The following is a 12,500-nucleotide window of genomic DNA, read 5'->3' on the forward strand; positions in this document are numbered from 1 at the left end:
AGGGAGGGAGGGAGGGAGGGAGGGAGGGAGGGAGGGAGGGAGGGAGGGAGGGAGGGAGGGAGGGAGGGAGGGAGGGAGGGAGGGAGAGAAAAAATAGCCTTGCTATTGAGAAAGGTCACCGTTGGCAGACATGGCTCTCGAGAATACAGGTTATGTGCACACTGCCCACAAAATGCAGGAGCTGCACTTCCTAACCTCCTGCCCAATGTATGACCATATTAGAGATACATATTTCCCTTAGATTACACAGATCCACAAAGAATTCGAAAACAAACCCAATTTTGATAAACTCCCATATCTACTGGGTGACATTCCATAGTGTGCCATCACAGCAGCAAGATTTGTGACCTGTTGCCACAAGAAAAGGGCCACCAGTGAAGAACAACCACCATTGTAAATACAACCTATATTTATGCTTATTTATTTCCCTTGTGTACTTTAACCATGTGTACATTGTTACAACACTGTATATAGATATTATATGACATTTGAAATGTCTTTATTGTTTTGAAACTTCTGTATGTGTAATGTTTACTGTTCATTTTTATTGTTTATTTCACTTTGTATATTATCTACCTCACTTGCTTTGGCAATGTTAACACATGTTTCCCATGCCAATAAAGCCACTTGAATTGAATTGAGAGACAGACTATGTCCTCTACCATCCTAATCTGGCCATACACAAAGTAATGACATTATCTATTGGGAAAACTTTACACAATATCAAAGTAAAATGAAATGCTCTATTGAGCCTAAACAGACAGTACATGGTGGCAGACTATCTGACCGCTGTGACTGTAGAGAGACACACCCTGGAAGCTGACTGTTGCTCAATGGTTTGAGTGGCCTTCAATCAATGTATTCATACACTCCCCATCTCACTACTATGTCTCCAGGGGGTGTGTTTAAGTGCAGCAGGACGATACAACTGTAGGGCTATAACTCTGTGTGGGCTTAGTTAATGGTGTGTGTGTGTGTGTGTGTGTGTGTGTGTGTGTGTGTGTGTGTGTGTGTGTGTGTGGTGGAACTGTCAGGGGATACTCATTAAAGACACAACAGTAGCTAGGTCAACAAGCTGCTGCTCTTGTTTGCGTTTTGTAAAACACACACACAGGCACACACACGCACACACACACACACACACACGAAGGCATGCACTCATGGAAACACACGCGCACCCAGGCACGCACACACACACACACACACACACACAAAGGCATGCACTCATGGAAACACACGCGCACCCAGGCACGCACACACACCCACAGTGGCCCTTATAGCCATGTTTGCTTTCCCTCGTCTTAATTGAGCCAACAGGAAGGGTAAACACGCTGTCTGTTTGGAGGTCACCTAATTGTGCTCCTCTGTGTCTGAAGGAGGACAGTCTATTCATATATCAGTACTGCTCTTCTCTTCTCTGTTGTCTAACGCTTCATTGAGAATGATTAGAAACGGAAGAATAGAAAAGAAAGAAGGGAGGATAGAGGATGGGAATGAGTTTGGGATTTGGGGGATTGCCTGTACCTTTGTACATGGATTCAGTTGAAACAAGCCCTCAAGCTGCTACAGTATAACATCTACCACATGCTCAGAAGGCCCAGTGCACAACCAATCAACAATCAGTATGAATTACTGTAACTAGGAAAGAACTAGAACACGTTGGAATGTCCATGTAGATCGGCTCTGTAGACCTTTAGTTAACATGAAGATTACATAACACCATGGTTCTGGAGAAGAATTAATATGTTCAAGCCTCCAAGGTTCCCCGCTAACACGCTTTTATACATTCTGACTCAGGGCCAATATCTGTGTGTGTGTGTGTGTGTGAGCGAGCGAGAGCGAGCGAGAGAGAAATACTGAGTAATAATGAACTTGCCATGTCAATAAAGTCAGTAAGTCAATTTAATTTAATTTAATTGAGAGAGAGAGAGACCAGCACTGTTTCAAAAGAAGGAATTCAAATAATCAATATCATGAACCAATCAAAGGACTCATATTTACAACATTTAAAAACAAAACATCTCAAAGCTAAATTGCTATCTTGCCCTAAACAGAGAATATGAATTGGCTAATTATCTCTACTCTGTCAGAGATACAAAGCAGAGACAGATCCTTACCAAGTACAGGCTGAGTGACCGATTGGCAATAGAAACCGGCAGACATAAAAAGACATGGCTACCCAAAGAGAAGTGTGTATGTGGTCGCTGCACAACAGGAGAGGTAGAAACAGAGATGCACTTTCTCCTCTACTGTGATAAATATTCCTCACCAGGAGATTCATTATTCACAGATATTACTACATTTATTCCATATGTTAACATTTTAAACCCAGAGGAAAACTCAAAATACTAATGGGCGAAGGAGCAACGAATGCTCCTGCAGTCCAATATGTATTCTCGTGTCATAGCATGAGAAACACTGAATAATAACATCTGCATAGTAAACAGTAACTTACTTATTATGAGTATTATTTCTTACATTACAGCTTTTAACAATCACTTTGGCACTAATTTCAGAACCTTGTGGTCATTTTTCAAAACTCTCATCACTTGTAACACAGGCTGTCCAATGTTCAAAACATTGCATTGTGCATTCATATCTTTAAAGAAACCTTGCACTTGCAGAATCATTGGTTCAACACACACACTATACCGATTGTTTCGCTGTGTAGTTGTTCGTCCAATCATTGTAGTACAAAATATGTGATACGTGTTTCATTATGCTACTACACATAAATGCGTCACTGTAAAAGGACTAGTAGAGAGAATACTACAGAAACAGTGGAATCATTGAACAATATGACATTTATTGATGAAATACAATAAAATCACAACATGGCTTTCTTTGAATCAAAGCAAAAATAATTTGCTACAAAAAAAGAAAAAAACAGTTAAAGGTGAAATGCAGTGATCCTCACCTGACTTACTGTAAAACATCACTGCAGTGATCCTCACCTGGCTTACTGTAAAACATCACTGCAGTGATCCTCACCTGGCTTACTGTAAAACATCACTGCAGTGATCCTCACCTGGCTTACTGTAAAACATCACTGCAGTGTTCCTCACCTGACTTACTGTAAACATCACTGCAGTGTTCCTCACCTGACTTACTGTAAAACATCACTGCAGTGTTCCTCACCTGGCTTACTGTAAAACATCACTGCAGTGATCCTCACCTGGCTTACTGTAAAACATCACTGCAGTGATCCTCACCTGGCTTACTGTAAAACATCACTGCAGTGTTCCTCACCTGACTTACTGTAAAACATCACTGCAGTGTTCCTCATCTGGCTTACTGTAAAACAGCACTGCAGTGATCCTCACCTGGCTTACTGTAAAACATCACTGCAGTGTTCCTCACCTGGCTTACTGTAAAACGTCACTGCAGTGTTCCTCATCTGGCTTACTGTAAAACATCACTGCAGTGATCCTCACCTGACTTACTGTAAAACATCACTGCAGTGTTCCTCACCTGGCTTACTGTAAAACATCACTGCAGTGTTCCTCACCTGTCTTACTGTAAAACATCACTGCAGTGATCCTCACCTGGCTTACTGTAAAACATCACTGCAGTGTTCCTCACCTGGCTTACTGTAAAACATCACTGCAGTGATCCTCACCTGGCTTACTGTAAAACATCACTGCAGTGTTCCTCACCTGACTTACTGTAAAACATCACTGCAGTGATCCTCACCTGACTTACTGTAAAACATCACTGCAGTGTTCCTCACCTGACTTACTGTAAAACATCACTGCAGTGTTCCTCACCTGACTTACTGTAAAACATCACTGCAGTGTTCCTCACCTGACTTACTGTAAAACATCACTGCAGTGATCCTCACCTGGCATACTGTAAAACATCACTGCAGTGTTCCTCACCTGGCTTACTGTAAAACATCACTGCAGTGATCCTCACCTGGCTTACTGTAAAACATCACTGCAGTGTTCCTCACCTGACTTACTGTAAAACATCACTGCAGTGATCCTCACCTGGCTTACTGTAAAACATCACTGCAGTGTTCCTCACCTGGCTTACTGTAAAACATCACTGCAGTGATCCTCACCTGGCTTACTGTAAAACATCACTGCAGTGTTCCTCACCTGGCTTACTGTAAAACATCACTGCAGTGTTCCTCACCTGGCTTACTGTAAAAACCAGAACAAAAGATTGATTACTGTACTTCTATATTTCCATCAACCCTGTCTTGTGGATGTGGCCACAGGTTCTCATCCACATCACAATGGATGTATTCATTAGCCAAACATCTTGGGAAGAATCTTCGGGCGAATCCGGGATTGACACTGGTCTGCCGTGATGTCATTGCGTGGGTCATCCATGGCCTGGAGAAGGGTGGCTTGTTCGTGAGGGCGCCTATCATATACCTTCCACCTCCATGTGGAGAAAAATTACTCAATCGGGTTAAGGAAAGGAGAGTATGGGCGTAAGCACAGGGTGGTAAATTGTGGATGGGCCTGAAACCATGCTTGCACCATTTGAGCATGGTGGAACCTGACATTATCCCACACAATGACATAAGTCACGCCATCAGCTCTACAGACCTGATTTAGCTCACCAAGGACGGTTACATACGAACAGTGAATCATGTGGCTGCCTGCAACTCAATATATAGAGTATATAGAGTAGAGAGCTTTAGATGTTGTTTGACCAAACATTAGAACAGGCAAGATGAGTAATCTAAGCAACTTTGACCGTGGTATGATTGATGATGCCACACATGGGGATTCCGGCATCTCAGAAACAGCTGCCTTCCTGGGATTTTTACGCACAACAGTCTCTAGAGTTTACAGAGAATGTTGCGATAAACAAAACACATTCAGTGAGCGGCAGTTCTGTGGGCAGAAACACCTTGTTAATGAGAGAGGTCAGAAGAGAATGTCCAGACTCATTCAAGCTAACAGAAAGGCCAAAAAGGCTCAAATAACAGCTGTTTAAAACAGTGGTGTGCAGAAGGGCATTTAATAATTCAGGCTGTTGTGGAGGCAAAAGGGGGTCCTACACAGTACTAGATAGGTGTACCTAATAAAGTGGCCGGTGAGTGTACAGTAATGTCAAATCTGAAAACATGGTCTGGAAATGTAGTACATGGGACCGTAGAAAGAGTGTCTGATAAAGAATGATGGTGAAAAAATTACATCCATAAATAATGTAGTCCAATTGGTTCATGTTCCACGGTAATTGGTGTCAATGGATCTCGTTATCCTAAAACTTTCATGATTGAAACATGGAATATTGTTCGTCAGTTTCCGTAAAACTATGCATTAAGAGTAACGCAACAGTCACGTATCATTTTGAGCAGTTGTATCAGTTGATAGTTAGATCATTGTAATGCAATGAATAGACAGTCATCTCAGATGTAATGTGTGAATTGCATTTAGAAATGGTAATACTTTGATGTTAAGTGGTGTAATTTTGAACAGGTGATTTTAGTTCAATGAACAAATGATCTTAGCTTTATGTGTATTGTATCCAAGCAATTGGAATAAGTGTTAAGAGTTTTAAAACATTTGCACTTTGATCATTGGTTGTGGGTTTTGTGTCTAGAGTTTTGAAAAATGACATCAAAGTTCCGAAATTAGTGCCAAAGTGATTGTAAAAAACTGTATTATTACAAATAGTAGTGGTACAAGTCGTAGGGTTGATAGTAGTTTAGTAATGGTAGTGATGGTGGTAGTAGTAATGATGATGGTAGTGGTAGCAGTAATGGTAGTGGTGGTGGTAGTAGTAATGATGATGATGGGTGTGGTAGTAGTAATGGCAGTGGTGGTGGTAGTAGTAATAGTAGTGGTAGTAGTAGTGGTGGTGGTAGTAGTAATGGTAGTGGTAGTAGTAATGGTAGTGGTGGTGGTAGTAGTAGTGGTGGTGGTAGTAGTAATGGTAGTGGTAGTAGTAACGGTGGTGATGGTGGTAGTAGTACTGGCAGTGGTGGTGGTAGTAGTACTGGCAGTGGTGGTGGTAGAAGTACTGGTAGTGATGGTGGTAGTAGTACTGGTAGTGATGGTGGTAGTAGTACTGGCAGTGGTGGTGGTAGTAGTACTGGTAGTGGTGGTGGTAGTAGTACTGGTGGTGGTGGTAGTAGTACTGGTAGTGATGGTGGTAGTAGTACTGGCAGTGGTGGTGGTAGTAGTAATGGTAGTGATGGTGGTAGTAGTAATGGTAGTGATGGTGGTAGTAGTACTGGTAGTGATGGTGGTAGTAGTACTGGTAGTGATGGTGGTAGTAGTAATGGTAGTGATGGTGGTAGTGGTACTGGTAGTGATGGTGGTAGTAGTAATGGTAGTGGTGGTGGTAGTAGTAATGGTAGTGGTGGTGGTAGTAGTAATGGTAGTGATGGTGGTAGTAGTAATGGTAGTGATGGTGGTAGTAGTAATGATGATGGAAGTGGTAGTAGTAATGATGATGGTAGTGGTAGTAGTAATGATGATGGTAGTGGTAGTAGTAATGGTAGTGGTGGTGGTAGTAGTAATGGTAGTGATGGTGGTAGTAGTAATGATGATGGTAGTGGTAGTAGTAATGGTAGTGATGGTGGTAGTAGTAATGGTAGTGATGGTGGTAGTAGTAATGGTAGTGGTAGTAGTAATGGTGGTGGTAGTAGTAGTGGTGGTGGTGGTAGTAGTAGTAGTGGTGGTGGTGGTAGTAGTAATGGTAGTGGTGGTGGTAGTAGTAGTGGTAGTGGTAGTAGTAACGGTAGTGATGGTGGTAGTAGTACTGGCAGTGGTGGTGGTAGTAGTAATCGTAATGGTGGTGGTAGTAGTAATGGTAGTGATGGTGGTAGTAGTACTGATGTTGGTAGTGGTAGTAGTAATGATGATGGTAGTGGTGGTGGTAGTAGTAATGGTAGTGGTGGTGGTAGTAGTAATGGTAGTGATGGTGGTAGTAGTACTGATGTTGGTAGTGGTAGTAGTACTGATGTTGGTAGTGGTAGTAGTAATGATGATGGTAGTGGTGGTGGTAGTAGTAATGGTAGTGGTGGTGGTAGTAGAAATGATGATGGTAGTGGTAGTAGTAATGATGATGTTAGTGGTAGTAGTAATGATGATGGGTGTGGTAGTAGAAATGGTAGAGATGGTGGTAGTAGTAATGGTAGTCATGGTGGTAGTAGTAATGGTAGTGATGGTGGTAGTAGTAATGGTAGGGATGGTGGTAGTAGTAATGATGATGATAGTGGTAGTAGTAATGGTAGTGGTGGTGGTAGTAGTAATGGTAGTCATGGTGGTAGTAGTAATGGTAGTGATGGTGGTAGTAGTAATGATGATGGAAGTGGTAGTAGTAATGATGATGGTAGTGGTAGTAGTAATGATGATGGTAGTGGTAGTAGTAATGGTAGTGGTGGTGGTAGTAGTGATGGTGGTAGTAGTAATGATGATGGTAGTGGTAGTAGTACTGGTAGTGATGGTGGTAGTAGTACTGGTAGTGATGGTGGTAGTTGTAATGGTAGTGATGGCGGTAGTAGTAATGGTAGTGATGGTGGTAGTAGTACTGGCAGTGGTGGTGGTAGTAGTAATGGTAGTGATGGTGGTAGTAGTACTGGTAGTGATGGTGGTAGTAGTAATGGTAGTGGTGGTGGTAGTAGTAATGGTAGTGGTAGTAGTAATGGTAGTAGTAGTAGTAATGGTGGTGGTAGTAGTAGTGGTGGTGGTAGTAGTAATGGTAGTGTTGGTGGTAGTAGTAATGGTAGTGGTAGTAGTAACGGTAGTGATGGTGGTAGTAGTACTGGCAGTGGTGGTGGTAGTAGTAATCGTAGTGGTGGTGGTAGTAGTAATGGTAGTGATGGTGGTAGTAGAAATGATGATGGTAGTGGTAGTAGTATTGATGATGTTAGTGGTCGTAGTAATGATGATGGGTGTGGTAGTAGAAATGGTAGAGATGGTGGTAGTAGTAATGGTAGTGATGGTGGTAGTAGTAATGGTAGTGATGGTGGTAGTAGTAATGATGATGATAGTGGTAGTTGTAATGGTAGTGGTGGTGGTAGTAGTAATGGTAGTCATGGTGGTAGTAGTAATGGTAGTGATGGTGGTAGTAGTAATGATGATGGAAGTGGTAGTAGTAATGATGATGGTAGTGGTAGTAGTAATGATGATGGTAGTGGTAGTAGTAATGGTAGTGGTGGTGGTAGTAGTGATGGTGGTAGTAGTAATGATGATGGTAGTGGTAGTAGTACTGGTAGTGATGGTGGTAGTAGTACTGGTAGTGATGGTGATAGTAGTAATGGTAGTGATGGTGGTAGTAGTACTGGCAGTGGTGGTGGTAGTAGTAATGGTAGTGATGGTGGTAGTAGTACTGGTAGTGATGGTGGTAGTAGTAATGGTAGTGGTGGTGGTAGTAGTAAAGGTAGTGGTAGTAGTAATGGTAGTAGTAGTAGTAATGGTAGTGGTGGTAGTAATGGTAGTAGTAGTAGTAATGGTGGTGGTAGTAGTAGTGGTGGTGGTAGTAGTTATGGTAGTGTTGGTGGTAGTAGTAATGGTAGTGGTAGTAGTAACGGTAGTGATGGTGGTAGTAGTACTGGCAGTGGTGGTGGTAGTAGTAATCGTAGTGGTGGTGGTAGTAGTAATGGTAGTGATGGTGGTAGTAGTAGTGATGTTGGTAGTGGTAGTAGTAATGATGATGGTAGTGGTGGTGGTAGTAGTAATGGTAGTGGTGGTGGTAGTAGAAATGATGATGGTAGTGGTAGTAGTATTGATGATGGTAGTGGTGGTGGTAGTAGTAATGGTAGTGGTGGTGGTAGTAGAAATGATGATGGTAGTGGTAGTAGTATTGATGATGTTAGTGGTAGTAGTAATGATGATGGGTGTGGTAGTAGAAATGGTAGAGATGGTGGTAGTAGTAATTGTAGTGATGGTGGTAGTAGTAATGGTAGTGATGGTGGTAGTGGTAATGATGATGATAGTGGTAGTAGTAATGGTAGTGATGGTGGTAGTAGTAATGGTAGTAGTAATGATGATGATAGTGGTAGTAGTAATGGTAGAGATGGTGGTAGTAGTAATGATGATGATAGTGGTAGTAGTGATGGTGGTAGTAGTAATGATGATGGGTGTGGTAGTAGTAATGATGATGGCAGTGGTAGTAGAAATGATTATGGGTGTGGTAGTAGTAATGATGATGGGTGTGGTAGTAGTAATGATGATGGCAGTGGTAGTAGTAATGATGATGGTAGTGGTAGTAGTAATGATGATGGTAGTGGTAGTAGTAATGGTAGTGATGGTGGTAGTAGTAATGATGATGGGTGTGGTAGTAGTAATGATGATGGCAGTGGTAGTAGTAATGATGATGGGTGTGGTAGTAGTAATGATGATTGGTGTGGTAGTAGTAAAGATGATGGCAGTGTTAGTAGTAATGATAATGGCAGTGGTAGTAGTAATGATAATGGCAGTGGTAGTAGTAATGATGATGGGTGTGGTAGTACTGATGTAATGATGAGGATGACAGGTTAGTTATCATTTTAGTAGGTAGAGATATTAGAGGTAGATGTTCTAATCGTGGTAATAGTAGTAGTAGTTGTTGTGGTATTAGGGTTTGTAATAATGATTTTTGAATTCATAACAGGAGCATGTTCATTTTCCAAATGTAGACTTTTATTGGTAGTGGTGGTGGTAGTAGTAATGGTAGTGGTGGTGGTAGTAGTAATGATGATGGAAGTGGTAGTAGTAATGATGATGGTAGTGGTAGTAGTAATGATGATGGTAGTGGTAGTAGTAATGGTAGTGGTGGTGGTAGTAGTGATGGTGGTAGTAGTAATGATGATGGTAGTGGTAGTAGTACTGGTAGTGATGGTGGTAGTAGTACTGGTAGTGATGGTGATAGTAGTAATGGTAGTGATGGTGGTAGTAGTACTGGCAGTGGTGGTGGTAGTAGTAATGGTAGTGATGGTGGTAGTAGTACTGGTAGTGATGGTGGTAGTAGTAATGGTAGTGATGGTGGTAGTAGTAATGGTAGTGATGGTGGTAGCCGTACTGGCAGTGGTGGTGGTACTAGTAATGGTAGTGATGGTGGTAGTAGTACTGGTAGTGATGGTGGTAGTAGTAATGGTAGTGGTGGTGGTAGTAGTAATGGTAGTGGTAGTAGTAATGGTAGTAGTAGTAGTAATGGTGGTGATAGTAGTAGTGGTGGTGGTAGTAGTAATGGTAGTGTTGGTGGTAGTAGTAATGGTAGTGGTAGTAGTAACGGTAGTGATGGTGGTAGTAGTACTGGCAGTGGTGGTGGTAGTAGTAATCGTAGTGGTGGTGGTAGTAGTAATGGTAGTGATGGTGGTAGTAGTACTGATGTTGGTAGTGGTAGTAGTAATGATGATGGTAGTGGTGGTGGTAGTAGTAATGGTAGTGGTGGTGGTAGTAGAAATGATGATGGTAGTGGTAGTAGTAATGATGATGTTAGTGGTAGTAGTAATGATGATGGGTGTGGTAGTAGAAATGGTAGAGATGGTGGTAGTAGTAATGGTAGTGATGGTGGTAGTAGTAATGGTAGTGATGGTGGTAGTAGTAATGATGATGATAGTGGTAGTTGTAATGGTAGTGGTGGTGGTAGTAGTAATGGTAGTCATGGTGGTAGTAGTAATGGTAGTGATGGTGGTAGTAGTAATGATGATGGAAGTGGTAGTAGTAATGATGATGGTAGTGGTAGTAGTAATGATGATGGTAGTGGTAGTAGTAATGGTAGTGGTGGTGGTAGTAGTGATGGTGGTAGTAGTAATGATGATGGTAGTGGTAGTAGTACTGGTAGTGATGGTGGTAGTAGTACTGGTAGTGATGGTGATAGTAGTAATGGTAGTGATGGTGGTAGTAGTACTGGCAGTGGTGGTGGTAGTAGTAATGGTAGTGATGGTGGTAGTAGTACTGGTAGTGATGGTGGTAGTAGTAATGGTAGTGGTGGTGGTAGTAGTAAAGGTAGTGGTAGTAGTAATGGTAGTAATGGTAGTGGTGGTAGTAATGGTAGTGGTAGTAGTAACGGTAGTGATGGTGGTAGTAGTACTGGCAGTGGTGGTGGTAGTAGTAATCGTAGTGGTGGTGGTAGTAGTAATGGTAGTGATGGTGGTAGTAGTAGTGATGTTGGTAGTGGTAGTAGTAATGATGATGGTAGTGGTGGTGGTAGTAGTAATGGTAGTGGTGGTGGTAGTAAGAAATGATGATGGTAGTGGTAGTAGTATTGATGATGGTAGTGGTGGTGTAGTAGTAATGGTAGTGGTGGTGGTAGTAGAAATGATGATGGTAGTGGTAGTAGTATTGATGATGTTAGTGGTAGTAGTAATGATGGTGGGTGTGGTAGTAGAAATGGTAGAGATGGTGGTAGTAGTAATTGTAGTGATGGTGGTAGTAGTAATGGTAGTGATGGTGGTAGTGGTAATGATGATGATAGTGGTAGTAGTAATGGTAGTGATGGTGGTAGTAGTAATGGTAGTAGTAATGATGATGATAGTGGTAGTAGTAATGGTAGAGATGGTGGTAGTAGTAATGATGATGATAGTGGTAGTAGTGATGGTGGTAGTAGTAATGATGATGGGTGTGGTAGTAGTAATGATGATGGCAGTGGTAGTAGTAATGATGATGGGTGTGGTAGTAGTAATGATGATTGGTGTGGTAGTAGTAAAGATGATGGCAGTGGTAGTAGTAATGATAATGGCAGTGGTAGTAGTAATGATAATGGCAGTGGTAGTAGTAATGATGATGGGTGTGGTAGTAGTAATGATGATTGGTGTGGTAGTAGTAAAGATGATGACAGTGGTAGTAGTAATGATAATGGCAGTGGTAGTAGTAATGATAATGGCAGTGGTAGTAGTAATGATGATGGGTGTGGTAGTAGTAATGATGATGGGTGTGGTAGTAGTAATGATAATGGCAGTGGTAGTAGTAATGATAATGGCAGTGGTAGTAGTAATGATAATGGCAGTGGTAGTAGTAATGATAATGGCAGTGGTAGTAGTAATGATAATGGCAGTGGTAGTAGTAATGGTAGTGATGGTGGTAGTAGTAATGATGATGGCAGTGGTAGTAGTAATGATGATGGTAGTGGAAGTAGTAATGATGATGGTAGTGGTAGTAGTAATGGTAGTGATGGTGGTAGTAGTAATGATGATGGGTGTGGTAGTAGTAATGATGATGGGTGTGGTAGTAGTAATGATGATGGGTGTGGTAGTAGTAATGATGATGGCAGTGGTAGTAGTAATGATGATGGGTGTGGTAGTAGTAATGATGATTGGTGTGGTAGTAGTAAAGATGATGGCAGTGGTAGTAGTAATGATAATGGCAGTGGTAGTAGTAATGATAATGGCAGTGGTAGTAGTAATGATGATGGGTGTGGTAGTACTGATGTAATGATGAGGATGACAGGTTATCATTTTAGTAGGTAGAGATATTAGAGGTAGATGTTCTAATCGTGGTAATAGTAGTAGTAGTTGTTGTGGTATTAGGGTTTGTAATAATGATTTTTGAATTCATAACAGGAGCATGTTCATTTTCCAAATGTAGACTTTTATTGTCCAAATTACTTAT

At 41.6% G+C, this 12,500-nt stretch overlaps 1 protein-coding gene across 2 annotated transcripts in view; it reads left to right on the forward strand.

The window, feature by feature from the left end:
- LOC109878620 (neurexin-3a-like) overlaps positions 1–12,500 on the forward strand; it is a 665,512-nt gene that overhangs the window by 577,418 nt on the left and 75,594 nt on the right. The gene's annotated exons all lie outside the window — the stretch shown is intronic.

This window comes from Oncorhynchus kisutch, linkage group LG14 (genome assembly GCF_002021735.2).
Source record: "Oncorhynchus kisutch isolate 150728-3 linkage group LG14, Okis_V2, whole genome shotgun sequence".
NCBI classification, from domain to species: Eukaryota; Metazoa; Chordata; class Actinopteri; order Salmoniformes; family Salmonidae; genus Oncorhynchus; species Oncorhynchus kisutch.